General features: G+C 30.3%; 1 long non-coding RNA gene across 2 annotated transcripts; it reads right to left on the reverse strand.

The window, feature by feature from the left end:
* Positions 1 to 3,359: 3,359 nt before the first annotated feature.
* Positions 3,360 to 4,300, reverse strand: LOC108742261. 2 transcript variants are annotated; one of them, XR_001938639.1, is made up of 4 exons: positions 3,998 to 4,300; positions 3,775 to 3,924; positions 3,593 to 3,682; positions 3,360 to 3,534 (listed from the first exon to the last, which is right to left on the reverse strand). It is a non-coding gene; the product is annotated as an uncharacterized LOC108742261 (long non-coding RNA). The 2 variants fall into 2 exon arrangements; XR_001938638.1 differs by having other exon boundaries at positions 3,986 to 4,300.
* Positions 4,301 to 14,092: the final 9,792 nt, after the last annotated feature.

Here is a 14,092-nt window from a genome sequence, read left to right on the forward strand (position 1 = left end):
AAAACCTACATGTTAAAGAATAAGGAAGCTGAAACAATTAAAAACAAATTTCTAAATTTTATCGCCACGTTCGGTGTTCCTAAACGCATCCACACTGATCAAGGTGGAGAATTTGTGAATAAAATACTACAGAAACTCACTTCAGAACTAAATCTTCAACATACCAATTCAATAGGTTATCACCCAAAGACAAATGGTATGGTAGAAAGGGTAATTAGTTCACTTAAGGATACAATTGCGGTATATTCCACGAAAGAAAAAAATAAATTAGGGCCCAAGGCACTTTTAAATTCTGCCACGTTCGCTTACAATACTTCTACACATTATTCTACCAAATTGACACCGTTCGAAATTTTATACGGTTTCAAGCACCGGAATTTCTTAAATCCAGACGAAGATATATTAAACGAAGTCCCAGTTTCTAATTATTTAATGGAATCAAAAACAAAACAACAAAATTTAAGAGAGGTCGCCCGTTCAAACCAAATTGATACTAAAATAAAGGTAAAAGAAAAGTACGATAGCAAAATTAAAACCCCTATACCTCAATATTCCATAAATGACAAAGTGTTCCTAAAAAACCAATTACTAAATAAACAAGGTCAATGTAAATGGCTTGGACCATATACTATAGTTGAAATTATTTCCCATAATACGGTTAAATTAGATAAAAAGAACAATAATAAAGACTTTACAATAGTAAGCACTGAGCAAATAAAACCTTATAGGATTATATCATTTTTAGATGGTCCCACGAGCAACTCCTCGTAGAAAAGTTACCTGATAGTGGAATCCATCTCGAAGAAAAAGGACTCCTTCTCCCCTCTGATTCTAAATACAATATTCTGATTTATAAAGATTTAACCCCCCTATTCCAAAATTTCATTGTTCTTGGTATATATCAAAAAGAACTAAACGAGATAGGCGATAATATTAACAGAAGCAATTTCAACACAATGCACTCAACATTATTGAAAATAAGTATAAATAAATTAGAGACGAAATTAAAGGAAATTAAGTTTTTGCTACCGAACTCAAAAAGAACCCGTAGAGGTTGGTTCAATATTTTTGGAACAGGATTGAAAACCCTTTTCGGAACCCTTGACTCAGACGATGCAGTAAAGTATGACAAATTAATAAATGAACTACAAAGTTCCAATAAAAAGATTTTGAAAATCCAGGGTGAGCAAGCGCACTTGACAGAAATGATACTATCAGATTTTAATAATTCACTAGCAAAAATAAATAGTAACGAAGAGACTCTCCGGGAAAATATATTGGCTATAAAGAAACAGATTTTTAACAATAATATTAGATTAGATGAAAATCGCATTTTTTTACAATATTTGGATTTACTCACGTTATTAAACGATCTAGCAATAGAAATGAATAAACAGGTCGATGAAATAGTTGAAACATTGTCCTTTGCCAGAATCAACGTTCTGCACCCTAGCGTTTTGAATCACGTCCAGTTAGAAGAACAATTGAGTCATGTCGCTCAAAATGAAAACACACTGCCTTTTCCTTTTGACGATTTTAACATTTATAAATATTACCAAATTATGAGTCCTAAATTATTCATTTATAAAAAAGGAATACTAATTAAACTAACAATACCGTTGGTTAAGAATATTAAATTGAGATTATATAAAGCATATCCTTATCCCGTTAAATTTGAGAACGACCTTTATCATACTATCATTCCCGAAAGTTCCTATGTGGCAATTTCTGATGACCACCAATGGTACCTTGAAATGAATGAATTAACACCCACCATTCACACGGAAGATATAATCATACTACAAGATGCTGAACCCCAGGATACCAAAAACCCTAATCGTTGTCTACCAAAATTATTGATGCGCAAAACATTCCCTCAAGAATGTGCCGTTTATAGCTTTAAAGCAATAGAAAACAACATTCAGCAAATAAATTTCACTACTTGACTAATCGCATCTATCAAACATCTAGACATCACCTATAAATGCAAGAGTTACCCAATTAAGAAAGTCACGATAAAGGAACCATCGCTTTTCACCATTTACGAAGACTGTACCTGCTATTTCAACAACGGTCTTCGTATTACAACCAATGACCGACGAAACGTAAGATTAAAGGACATTGCAGTATACATCCCGGAAATACCGCGAAATTGCTGTCATGAAGACATCAAAATTCTAAAAAGACTCGAAAGTCAACCCATTGACCTCAATTACCTAAAGGAAGAAAATATTCCGATTCTTAAAACAAAGCTTGCCGACGTACAAAAAGAAATATTGAAAGAATCCACTAGGAGTTTTACATCTGTATATTCAACTTGGTTCTATGCAACACCAACAACACTAATTTTCCTTTTTCTTTTGACATACTTCTTATGTCGTTGCTGTTGCTGGTTAAGAATACTGAAATGGAGATCAACGAGCAATCATCTTCGAAATCAGAAAATTTCTAAATCCGCATCCCAATCTCTGAACAAGAAAGTCGACAATGATCCAAATCAATCATCGATGGATATGTCAACAGTCGAACATAAACCGAGTACCACCCGAAAATTCAAGCCGCCTACAATTCCTAACGCCGATCAAAAATAGTTATTCTAAATTGTAATCTTATTGAAAAATTAATTTTAGCAATAAATTTTAATTTTTCAACTTAATGGGGGCGGTGTTAGATACGTAATATAGGGATAAAACATAATAATAAGACATTTTACTTAGCTTTGCTTATTTTTCCATATATAAAGTTTGTTGCAATAAAGATGCTTTACTCTAGCTGTAGACTAGGCCTTACACCGTGTGTGTATTGTAGCTTTGCTCAATAAATTCCTTAATTTGAGCATATAACACCTGCACCCCCTCAAAACTTTAGTTAGGTAGTAGACATCCTATTTCAAGGTAGCCAGAGTGTTGATTTGTATAGTATAATAAAAATAATAATAAGCAAAATACATTTGTTTATTTTTAAAATAGTTGTAGGAAGTCGTAAATGTTTGTACATTTTTTTTTTACTGTTACCATTAAGCAGACACCCTCTCGGCAGGCTCTATACCGTCGCTTCTTAGGAGTGAGAAACATTGCCACCCCAAAATACTTGTTCTCGGGTCAAGTCATAAACTTGTAGAAATAGTTTCTACTTTCATTATGTTCAGAAATTGTATTTTAAAATTGTAAAATCAGCAGCACCAACAACACATAATATTAAAGTAAACGCATATATCTGACTATTTATGTCCATATCAATACAGTACAAAAGGAGAAAATGAAGAATTATTTTTTGTATCTCAAAACAGTAATGAACAAAACAATATTAATTATTTTCCGAAACACTAATCAAATAAATACCAACAAAAGTAAAATGGATAAATTTAAAAGTGTGACAAATGTTTATTAAATTTAACATAATTTTATTGTACATTACACCATAATATGAGTATAAAACTCCTTTTTCATTACCTTATATGTGTATGTCAATGAGTTGAAACCATCCACCTTCTGCTTAAGCAGTGAGTTTTTCAGCTCATTCCACCTATTATTACTGAAAATTGAGGTGTTATAAAATATTATATTTTAATCCGTTAACATATTACAATTACCTGGGTTTTGCTTTTTTATGTTGTAACATTTGATACATATTATATGAAGGTGGAAATCTACATAGAGATAAATTTGAAGATAGTATTCTCCTAAAACAAATAGAAACATAATTTAAAGGTGAAAGATGAGAGTTAGGCTATCTAAACCAAAATTAATTTTTATTCAGCTGAAAAAAACTAACAAATTGACAACGCAGCGATCTGATGCTAATTTATCGTTTTCCTGCTACAGAGCGGTAGAGTTAAAATACGTTAGGTTATCTAAATTGCTAAGGCGTCTAAATTTATCCGACTGTAGACAGATGTCAGAAGAACTACAACAGTATCTGTTCCTGAAAAGCAGTTAATCAGCATAACATTTGCAGTTTCTGTATAGTATTTTCATTATGTTACGCATTTTCTTACGGGACACCGGTGTCTCAACCAGTACTCCTTCAGTTGATGAAGTGGTCTACGAGTACTTTTGCGAGTAAAGAGCTGTAATCGAAATAGTCAGAGGCTATCTCACAGGGACAGTTGAGAAGTCGATCCCAAAAAGTAGTGATCCTCTGTTTAATATTGCTCGGTATTAATTACTTGCTATTTATTAATATTTATTTGTGACATGATACGGGTGATGGTTGAACTTTTGGATGTATAATAACGTAATAAGTATAGTCAAAAAGGAGGCTCAACCTCGGAATGATAGATAATAAGCTGTAAATTTGTACAAACCTTTAATTTGACATTGTCAAAATTGCGTCAAAAGTCACAACATCTCGTGTCCGCGTCTTAATATATTCAAGGTCAAAGGTCACTAAAATCGATATTTCGCAAATATTTCGCTACCTATGGTTTCAATAACATTTGTACCTATCATGAAAATTGTAGATCATAATTTTTTTTTATACGTTTAACCGTTTTCGAGGTAGAGCGCAGCAAATGCGCAGCGCTTAGCACAAAGTCAACCGTGAGTCCTGGTAATCAACATATCAATTGTGTATACTATCAAATTCAAACATGGTTAGGGACTGATTTGATTTATTTTATATGACGTATTAATAACCGGGACTGTGCAGTGTACCATATATAACTAAGTGCTGCGAGTTCTTCGCGCTCTACCTCAAAAACGGTTGAGCGTATAAAAAAAATTTGGAACAAAATTTGTAGAAACTTTTATGCTCTATAATTTTTATAATAGAAGTAAATGTTACTGAATCCATAGGAAGCATGATATTAGCGAGTTGTAATTTGATTTATCAATCGAAAGCTATACCACAGTCATAAATGATCAACAAAACGACCACGAAACAAAAGAATTTCAAGAGATTGCCAGAAAAATGAAGATTCTTAATCTAGAAAACTCGATGATGTTAATATGCAACTGAATCTTGAGGAAGTCAGTCGATATATAAACAGATGATTGGTTCGAATAATAAAACGAATACAGACATTATTACCGTGCGAGATAATAAGTTTAATTAACATTTGTGAGATAAATAAGTAGATTAGTTTTACTAAAACTTGCAGTTATCGCTCTTTAAATATTTCATTTTCACTTAAATACATAGATATCCTATAAATAAATACTGCAACTCTATTAAACAATAACACTAAACAACATAAAAATAACTAATAATATCTCATTTGGATTTTTTTTACATTAAACATTTTTGATACTTTTAATTGAAAAATCGGTTTCGACGTCATACTATGAAATTTAATACTCATATAAACAATGTTTATATTTTTGTATAATCGTTATAAAAATTGTTTGTATTTTTTTTCATAATTTTTATTGTTTATTCAATAAACAATTAACGATATTTATGCATTCTACACGGGATAAGGAGATTTTTTTCTTTTTATTAGATTTGTGGAACATTAAACTTTTAGAATTTAAAATAAGTCATCGCTCTGTTTCGATTTTTGTAAGATAATTTTTCTTTTTTATAAAGGCGCTGCTACGCGACCGCAAATCACACTCGCATTAGCCTCCTGTTTAGGGGTGGTAATTCTCTCCAATGTAGTTACTGAACTTTATTAGTTATTTGTGCATATAAATATTGAATATTTGGAATTTTATTATAAGGTAATCTACATTTTTAATAATATATTTTATCGGGAATTAAATAATAGAATTATAAACGCTAAATAAGAGTATATATTAAAATTGTAAATTCTGCCTCATCGCAATAATAGTACTAGCTGTAATTGTTTTTCTGTGTGTACGATTATTTGGTCATGATATTCGTTTTTATCTACCTAATTGATTTAGCACTTAAATAGTCGAAAAAAAGACTAGGTATAGCGATATCAAAGATTTTTTGAAGCAGTTGAAAGAAAAGTGGTTAGTCTTGTTGAAATATGATTTTTTAGCGAAATCACAAGGGGCTTACTTTGTAAAAAAAGAATTACCTGAGAAAGGAGAATTTGTTGCGTATTTGGACTTAAAATTATTCCTTCTATGTACAAAATGCTATTCATTCATATCACTGGACAAATGACTAAGCAACGCTGCATACTCATTATAAAATGGATGGGATAGTAAAGCATTTAAATTATGTGGTTATATCGCAAAATATTACACATTATTTTACTTCAGTTCATCTTTTTAATTTTAAATTAATAAATTCTTTAAAAGCATAATTTAAAAAAGATGACCTATTTTTCTGATAGTTCAAGGTCTCAATACAAAAATAAATACAACTTTTTAAATTTAGTAAAACATCAATTGATGTTTTATTGACAATATCATCTGCTAGTGTAACATGAATTTGGTTGCCGAAATTAGCCTGACATTGGTATATTGTTACAGCAGTTGGCTATAATATAGGGAATCTTTTTCCACAAGTAGTACCACAAACGAAAGACTATTAGCAGGCGAGAACTGATAAATATTTACAAGAATGACAATAAATTTCATTACCTAGTAAAGAAAGTATCAGAGATTTTACGTATTAATGAGTTAGACACCACATAAAAAAAACTGTCCAAGTTAATATTTGACTACAAAGCGAAATGGAAAGCTGTTTTTAGGACCAAACCGAATTTGAATGCAAACACAAAAGTTGGATAAATTGTACAGTTCATTTCTTAGTGCCGATAAAACGAAAATTAGGGGCACCAGAAAAAAAAAATCAAAGATTGTAGCGAAAGATAAAAAAGAAGGAAAACGGAAACATTAAGAAAAGAAACCGAAATTATTATGTTATTATATGCAGTTCAAATGAAATGTAGAGCAGAAGGAATGACCGACAGGAGTAAAATGTTAGCTATTCCAAGTGCAAACGCATCGGAAAATAAAATTGGCGGGAACAAAGCATTATCAATTCTCATTAGCCCAAATTTGTCCAAATTCCAATACAACACTATAAGAAGTATAGCCAGTGAAGAAGGTCATAATATATACGAATCTGTAACTAGAGCTAAACAAAGATGCTATCCAGAAAATATTTTCGTAACTGAACACGATAAAAAGACGTTTATTGTCCTTAGAAGAATTGTTTTCATGTTGGACGATAGTGTAGACTCCATTGTTATAATAAGCAAATGGGGTTGTGACCGGTCTTCTGGACAATCTCAATATAAACAAAATTTCGAACTATCAGCAAATGATGACTAGCATTTTTGTGACATCACTTGTACCTATTAAATTAATTTCTGGAGATCTAAACGGTAATCATTTAGTATTGTGGCAAAATCAACCACCTTCCTCGCCTAGATATTGCAGGTCTATACGATTACAATTCATTCCCGAAACAACTCAGTTACTGAAACAAGAAGATAAATATATATCAAACCAAATCACAAATTTACAACCCTCTACGTTCGAAACTTCCCGTGGAAAACCCTATCAGTTCATCACAAATTAATTCTGAGCATGGTTGATGGAAAAGCGGTTAATGCTACAACAATGACATCATCCAATCTAAGGTATAATTTATGCAGTTTGACTTCAAAAAACTTCAAAAGTTTCAATTTGTTCCGATCTAAACCAATTATTGAAAGCAGTCTGAATCTTGGAATGTCACCTTTGCACTGTTGGATACACTTTTTTGAGTGGCTATTGCATTTGTCTTACAAACTGAAAATATCAAAATGGCAAGCGAGAGGAGAATAAGATAAAAAAAAAGTTGAAACAGAGAAGAAAAAAAAACAGGACAAGTTTAAAACAAGACTGTAGATTGTGTTGATTACAATTAATAGCGGTTTTTCAATTAATACAAAGCAATTCAAATTATTTTGCTGGAAGACAACTGCTTTGTATCTAAAACTTGGTACTCAATTCCCACAACAGTTCATCGAGTTTTAATCCATGGCTCTGAGGTAGTAAAACATGCAATAGTATCAATAGGTCTTCTGTCAGAAGAAGCGCAAAAATCAAGAAATAAGGAAATAGAAATGTATCGTAGAAATTTTACAATGAAAACGTCCCGAATTAATACCATCAGAGATTTATTTAATAAATTACATGCATCATCCGATCCCTACATAACGAGCTTGCGCAAAACACTGAGAAAGTCAAGTCTACAATTGTCCCAGGACGCGATTAGATTAATGAAAGAACCAGACATCGAGTAGTATATTTCATTAATTAGCATCCATTTAATTTGAAAATATTTCTAATAGTTTATTTCACAAAACTTCTTATCTTACGTTATGTTTTTCGATAAATAAATTTATAACTATTTAAAATCGCAAGTAGATAAATAAAATATAACAAATATTAAATTGGTAAGATAATAACGAAATGTTTTAATTATAGTATAGGCACTGGAGCATGTATTAATGATTTTATGTAATTATCATTCAATCATTTTAGTCCCAGAAGGTTTGCTTTCAACTAAATTATACTTATTAGACACATATTTATCATTAAAATATTTTGGTCAACTTTCTAGTAAATTTCGCCAGTGTGTCGCACGGAAAAGCCGTATGCGATGGTTTAAGCCAGTTATTCTCAGTCACTGTGCCGCGACACTTTACTATCCCGCAAGATTCTTAAAGTGTACCGCCAAATATTACAGTAAAATAGCGGAGGAAACTTTTGGAGAATGCATTTTGCTGCCTGACTATGCATCGAGAAAAAATCCGAAATGTATAGTGGTGTAACCTACGTCTAGAAGTGATAAACAGATGTACCCCCTCATTTCATCCTGTCCCAATGGCCGATACACAGCAGGGGTGCGTTCGTTTTTGAAAGAATTCGGATAATTGCGTCCGCACGTCCATTTTTACGATCATAACAACGCAAATAGGACGCACGTACGTACCCGAACATAATTTTCCTCTAAATACGAATACACTTTGATTGTAATGCTATTTAGTCACACTTAGTTGCCCTAGTCGCCCTTTGGTGTGGGTGCGTGTACAGTACAGACAAAAGCTACTTTCAGAAATTATTATCTGCAAGATTCAAGCAAGTAAAGGTTTGACAAAAAAATTATTGTACGTTACGAAGATGTAATAATAATCAAAAATACGCGTTAGTATCATTACTATAAGACATTAAATAATGAAACTAATGTGTAAATCTATTTCAGAATGTAATACTTTTGTAAACAATCGTATCCTAAAGAAGATGCTAAAAAATAAACATAATAGTTAATTAATTTTTTTATATTTAAGTCAACATCCACTTCAATTGCGTGATTGGGTTAACGAATTACCCGATTATTTTATAAATTCAATAACATTTATATGCATAAATAATTAATAATGGTCAGTAACGATATTGGAGCTAAACAGTGGGCTGACGCGAGCGTAATTTACAGTCGCGTAAAAGCGTGCTTCATAAGAAAAAAATTTAACAATAATTAAAACAGAGCCATGACACTTTTTTCAAATTCTACATTTTTGATGTTTCTCGTATCTACCAAAAAAAACCTCGTTATTACGTGTAAAACGCATAAATATCGTTATTTATTACATAAACAATAACAAATACAAAAAACATATAAACATTTTTTTTTAACTACTATGCAAAAATATATGCATTTTTGTATATGTGTAAAGAATTTATTCTTTAGTTAGAATTTTACGGAGTTCTTAATGAACGTCGGCAAGATAGATCGCATGCTTTATAAAGTCAGGGAATAATTGTGAAAATATTTTGGGTTAGGAATAATTATTGAAAACTAAGTATTATTGAGACCTGTAATAAATAGCACTTAATGTCGTTTCTTTTACAGGTAAGATAAGATTGTACATTTGTAAATAGGCAAAATAAAATAAAATAATCATTACTTTTACAGAGAAACGCAACTTGTTGTTTTATTTAGTGTTAATTCATTCAACTCCACAGATCACATTATAAAACGATATTATTAATATTCGCAACAAGAACAATAATAGGATGGAAGTGAATAAGTTGAAATTTGTGTTCATGGTAAAGCCTACTGAAGATGGTAAATCAAATTATATTGCCATAACCTCAATCATCACAGAGGATGATAAAACATTTCTAATACCTGAAGATTCAGATAATGCATCAAAGCATAAAGTTTTAGTAGAAGTTTCTAACACAATAGCGAATAACACAGAAACAGTTAGAGAAGATTTATCATTAATAAATTTTTTAGAACAATTGTGCAAGAAAATAAGATAAAACAAGACCATAGCATAAAAAAAAATTAGCTGAGAAATTTGTTCTCACAAAGTTGGAAAAACAGTCAAATGCTTTACACTGGTGTAATAATTTTGAGAAAGAATGCAATAGTTTTAATATCACAGAAGACCAATATAAAATTGAAGTCTTAAAATTATTTCTGGATAAATCTTGTGTGGATTAGTATGAATTCATACTGATAAAATTGATTTCAAACTCAGAATAGAATACTTGGAAGACAAGCTTCTGTGAAACATTTACAAACAAAGGTTGGTCTGCTAGTAAGAATGCCTTAAATTTTAAATACAAAATAGGATCTCTCTTAGATTATGCTATAAAAAAAGAAAGACTCATGCTGGAATTGAGGAGTACTATAGACCAGGGAACATTAGTTGATATCATTGCAGTAGGATTGCCAGATTTCATAATACATAAGACCAACAGAGACGAAAAACAAGAGACTCAAGATCTCTTTAATGAACTTGAAAAATTGGAGCATTTAATTATGAAAAAAAAAGAATTCTGAAAAAAAAGCAGACTCAACTAAGAAGAAATGTGGTATTTGTGAAAAATTAAAAAAAGGAATACGTTTTCATTCAGAAGAAAAATGCTGGTTCAAAACTAAAGAATATCAGGATAATAAACAATGACATATTGGAGTGTGACTTTTCACAGGAAAATCCAATTGATCAAGGTTAATCTAAAATATTGGAGGATAAATTGGATATCATGGGCATTTATGATCCAGGCTCAAATATAATGTGTATGAATTAACTTTCAAAGAAGAGGAAGAATTAATTTCGGTGTGTAATAACAGATTTAATTTTAGAACATTCAGAAGAATCAATAAATTCTTTCTGGATTAATCTTAGATTCGATTATCCGACAATATTACAAAAAAGTGTGTTATTACAATTTTCTTCGTCTTATTTCTGCGAGTTCGGATTTTCAGCTTTGACCAACATAAAAATGAAAAAGATCCGGACTTTTAAATCTAGATCATGAAATGAGAGTAGGTAGCATTTTCGTTTTTACGCCCAAATATGAATGAAATTGTCAAAAAACGCCAATCTCAAATTTTGCATTAAATGTAGTTTGTAATTTATCATTATGCTATTTTACTTTATATTCCATTTAAAATTATTATAGTCTGCTATTTTTACAAAATATATCGTATTATAAGTATAACACGCTTTTTTAATTTATATAATTGTAATAGTGTCGCCATGTTTTAAGATTATTAAAAGTATGCCGTGACTAAAAAAAGGTTGAGAACCACTGGTTAAGGCGGTAGTGTACAATAAGAGACTATCGGACACATTAATTCGTCAAAAGCATTATTCGAGTGGGCACAAAAGTTTTTTAAAAACATTAATTTTGGCTACTGCTCTCAAGAAGATAATTTGATTGTAATGCTATTTAGTCACACTTAGTTGCCCTAGTCGCCCTTTGGTGTGGGTGCGTGTACAGTACAGACAAAAGCTACTTTCAGAAATTATTATCTGCAAGATTCAAACAAGTAAAGGTTTGACAAAAAAATTATTGTACGTTACGAAGATGTAATAATAATCAAAAATACGCGTTAGTATCATTACTATAAGACATTAAATAATGAAACTAATGTGTAAATCTATTTCAGAATGTAATACTTTTGTAAACAATCGTATCCTAAAGAAGATGCTAAAAAATAAACATAATAGTTAATTAATTTTTTTATATTTAAGTCAACATCCACTTCAATTGCGTGATTGGGTTAACGAATTACCCGATTATTTTATAAATTCAATAACATTTATATGCATAAATAATTAATAATGGTCAGTAACGATATTGGAGCTAAACAGTGGGCTGACGCGAGCGTAATTTACAGTCGCGTAAAAGCGTGCTTCATAAGAAAAAAATTTAACAATAATTAAAACAGAGCCATGACACTTTTTTCAAATTCTACATTTTTGATGTTTCTCGTATCTACCAAAAAAAACCTCGTTATTACGTGTAAAACGCATAAATATCGTTATTTATTACATAAACAATAACAAATACAAAAAACATATAAACATTTTTTTTTAACTACTATGCAAAAATATATGCATTTTTGTATATGTGTAAAGAATTTATTCTTTAGTTAGAATTTTACGGAGTTCTTAATGAACGTCGGCAAGATAGATCGCATGCTTTATAAAGTCAGGGAATAATTGTGAAAATATTTTGGGTTAGGAATAATTATTGAAAACTAAGTATTATTGAGACCTGTAATAAATAGCACTTAATGTCGTTTCTTTTACAGGTAAGATAAGATTGTACATTTGTAAATAGGCAAAATAAAATAAAATAATCATTACTTTTACAGAGAAACGCAACTTGTTGTTTTATTTAGTGTTAATTCATTCAACTCCACAGATCACATTATAAAACGATATTATTAATATTCGCAACAAGAACAATAATAGGATGGAAGTGAATAAGTTGAAATTTGTGTTCATGGTAAAGCCTACTGAAGATGGTAAATCAAATTATATTGCCATAACCTCAATCATCACAGAGGATGATAAAACATTTCTAATACCTGAAGATTCAGATAATGCATCAAAGCATAAAGTTTTAGTAGAAGTTTCTAACACAATAGCGAATAACACAGAAACAGTTAGAGAAGATTTATCATTAATAAATTTTTTAGAACAATTGTGCAAGAAAATAAGATAAAACAAGACCATAGCATAAAAAAAAATTAGCTGAGAAATTTGTTCTCACAAAGTTGGAAAAACAGTCAAATGCTTTACACTGGTGTAATAATTTTGAGAAAGAATGCAATAGTTTTAATATCACAGAAGACCAATATAAAATTGAAGTCTTAAAATTATTTCTGGATAAATCTTGTGTGGATTAGTATGAATTCATACTGATAAAATTGATTTCAAACTCAGAATAGAATACTTGGAAGACAAGCTTCTGTGAAACATTTACAAACAAAGGTTGGTCTGCTAGTAAGAATGCCTTAAATTTTAAATACAAAATAGGATCTCTCTTAGATTATGCTATAAAAAAAGAAAGACTCATGCTGGAATTGAGGAGTACTATAGACCAGGGAACATTAGTTGATATCATTGCAGTAGGATTGCCAGATTTCATAATACATAAGACCAACAGAGACGAAAAACAAGAGACTCAAGATCTCTTTAATGAACTTGAAAAATTGGAGCATTTAATTATGAAAAAAAAAGAATTCTGAAAAAAAAGCAGACTCAACTAAGAAGAAATGTGGTATTTGTGAAAAATTAAAAAAAGGAATACGTTTTCATTCAGAAGAAAAATGCTGGTTCAAAACTAAAGAATATCAGGATAATAAACAATGACATATTGGAGTGTGACTTTTCACAGGAAAATCCAATTGATCAAGGTTAATCTAAAATATTGGAGGATAAATTGGATATCATGGGCATTTATGATCCAGGCTCAAATATAATCTTAATGAATGAAAAATTAGTGAAATTCAAGAATAAGTCAAACTTCAAGCCTGGAATAAAAACAGTCAAAAGTGTAGGAAAAGCTATTAGAATGATAAAAGTAAAAATAAAAATTTTTAATTTAGAAAAATTTATGAATATTTTTGTTATGGATAGTAAATCTTTTGATGATGACTTTCTAATTAGATTAGATTGTATAAAAATGTTTTGCTTAAGACAGGATGAAAATCTTACTATTACACAAAAGATTCCTGAAGTAAACAAAGAAAATAAAAATGACTCAAAAATGAAAGATAACAACAATAATAATATAGAAGAAAAACAAGATTCTATAAAAGATCAAAGTGATCTAAAGAATAAAATGATATACCCTTCAAATAAATTTTTAGTTAATTTCAATGAGCATATAAAAGTAGATAATTTTAATGTGGAAATTGATCATTAGAA

The sequence above is a fragment of the Agrilus planipennis genome, unplaced genomic scaffold (genome assembly GCF_000699045.2).
Source record: "Agrilus planipennis isolate EAB-ADULT unplaced genomic scaffold, Apla_2.0 scaffold330, whole genome shotgun sequence".
NCBI lineage: Eukaryota > Metazoa > Arthropoda > Insecta > Coleoptera > Buprestidae > Agrilus > Agrilus planipennis.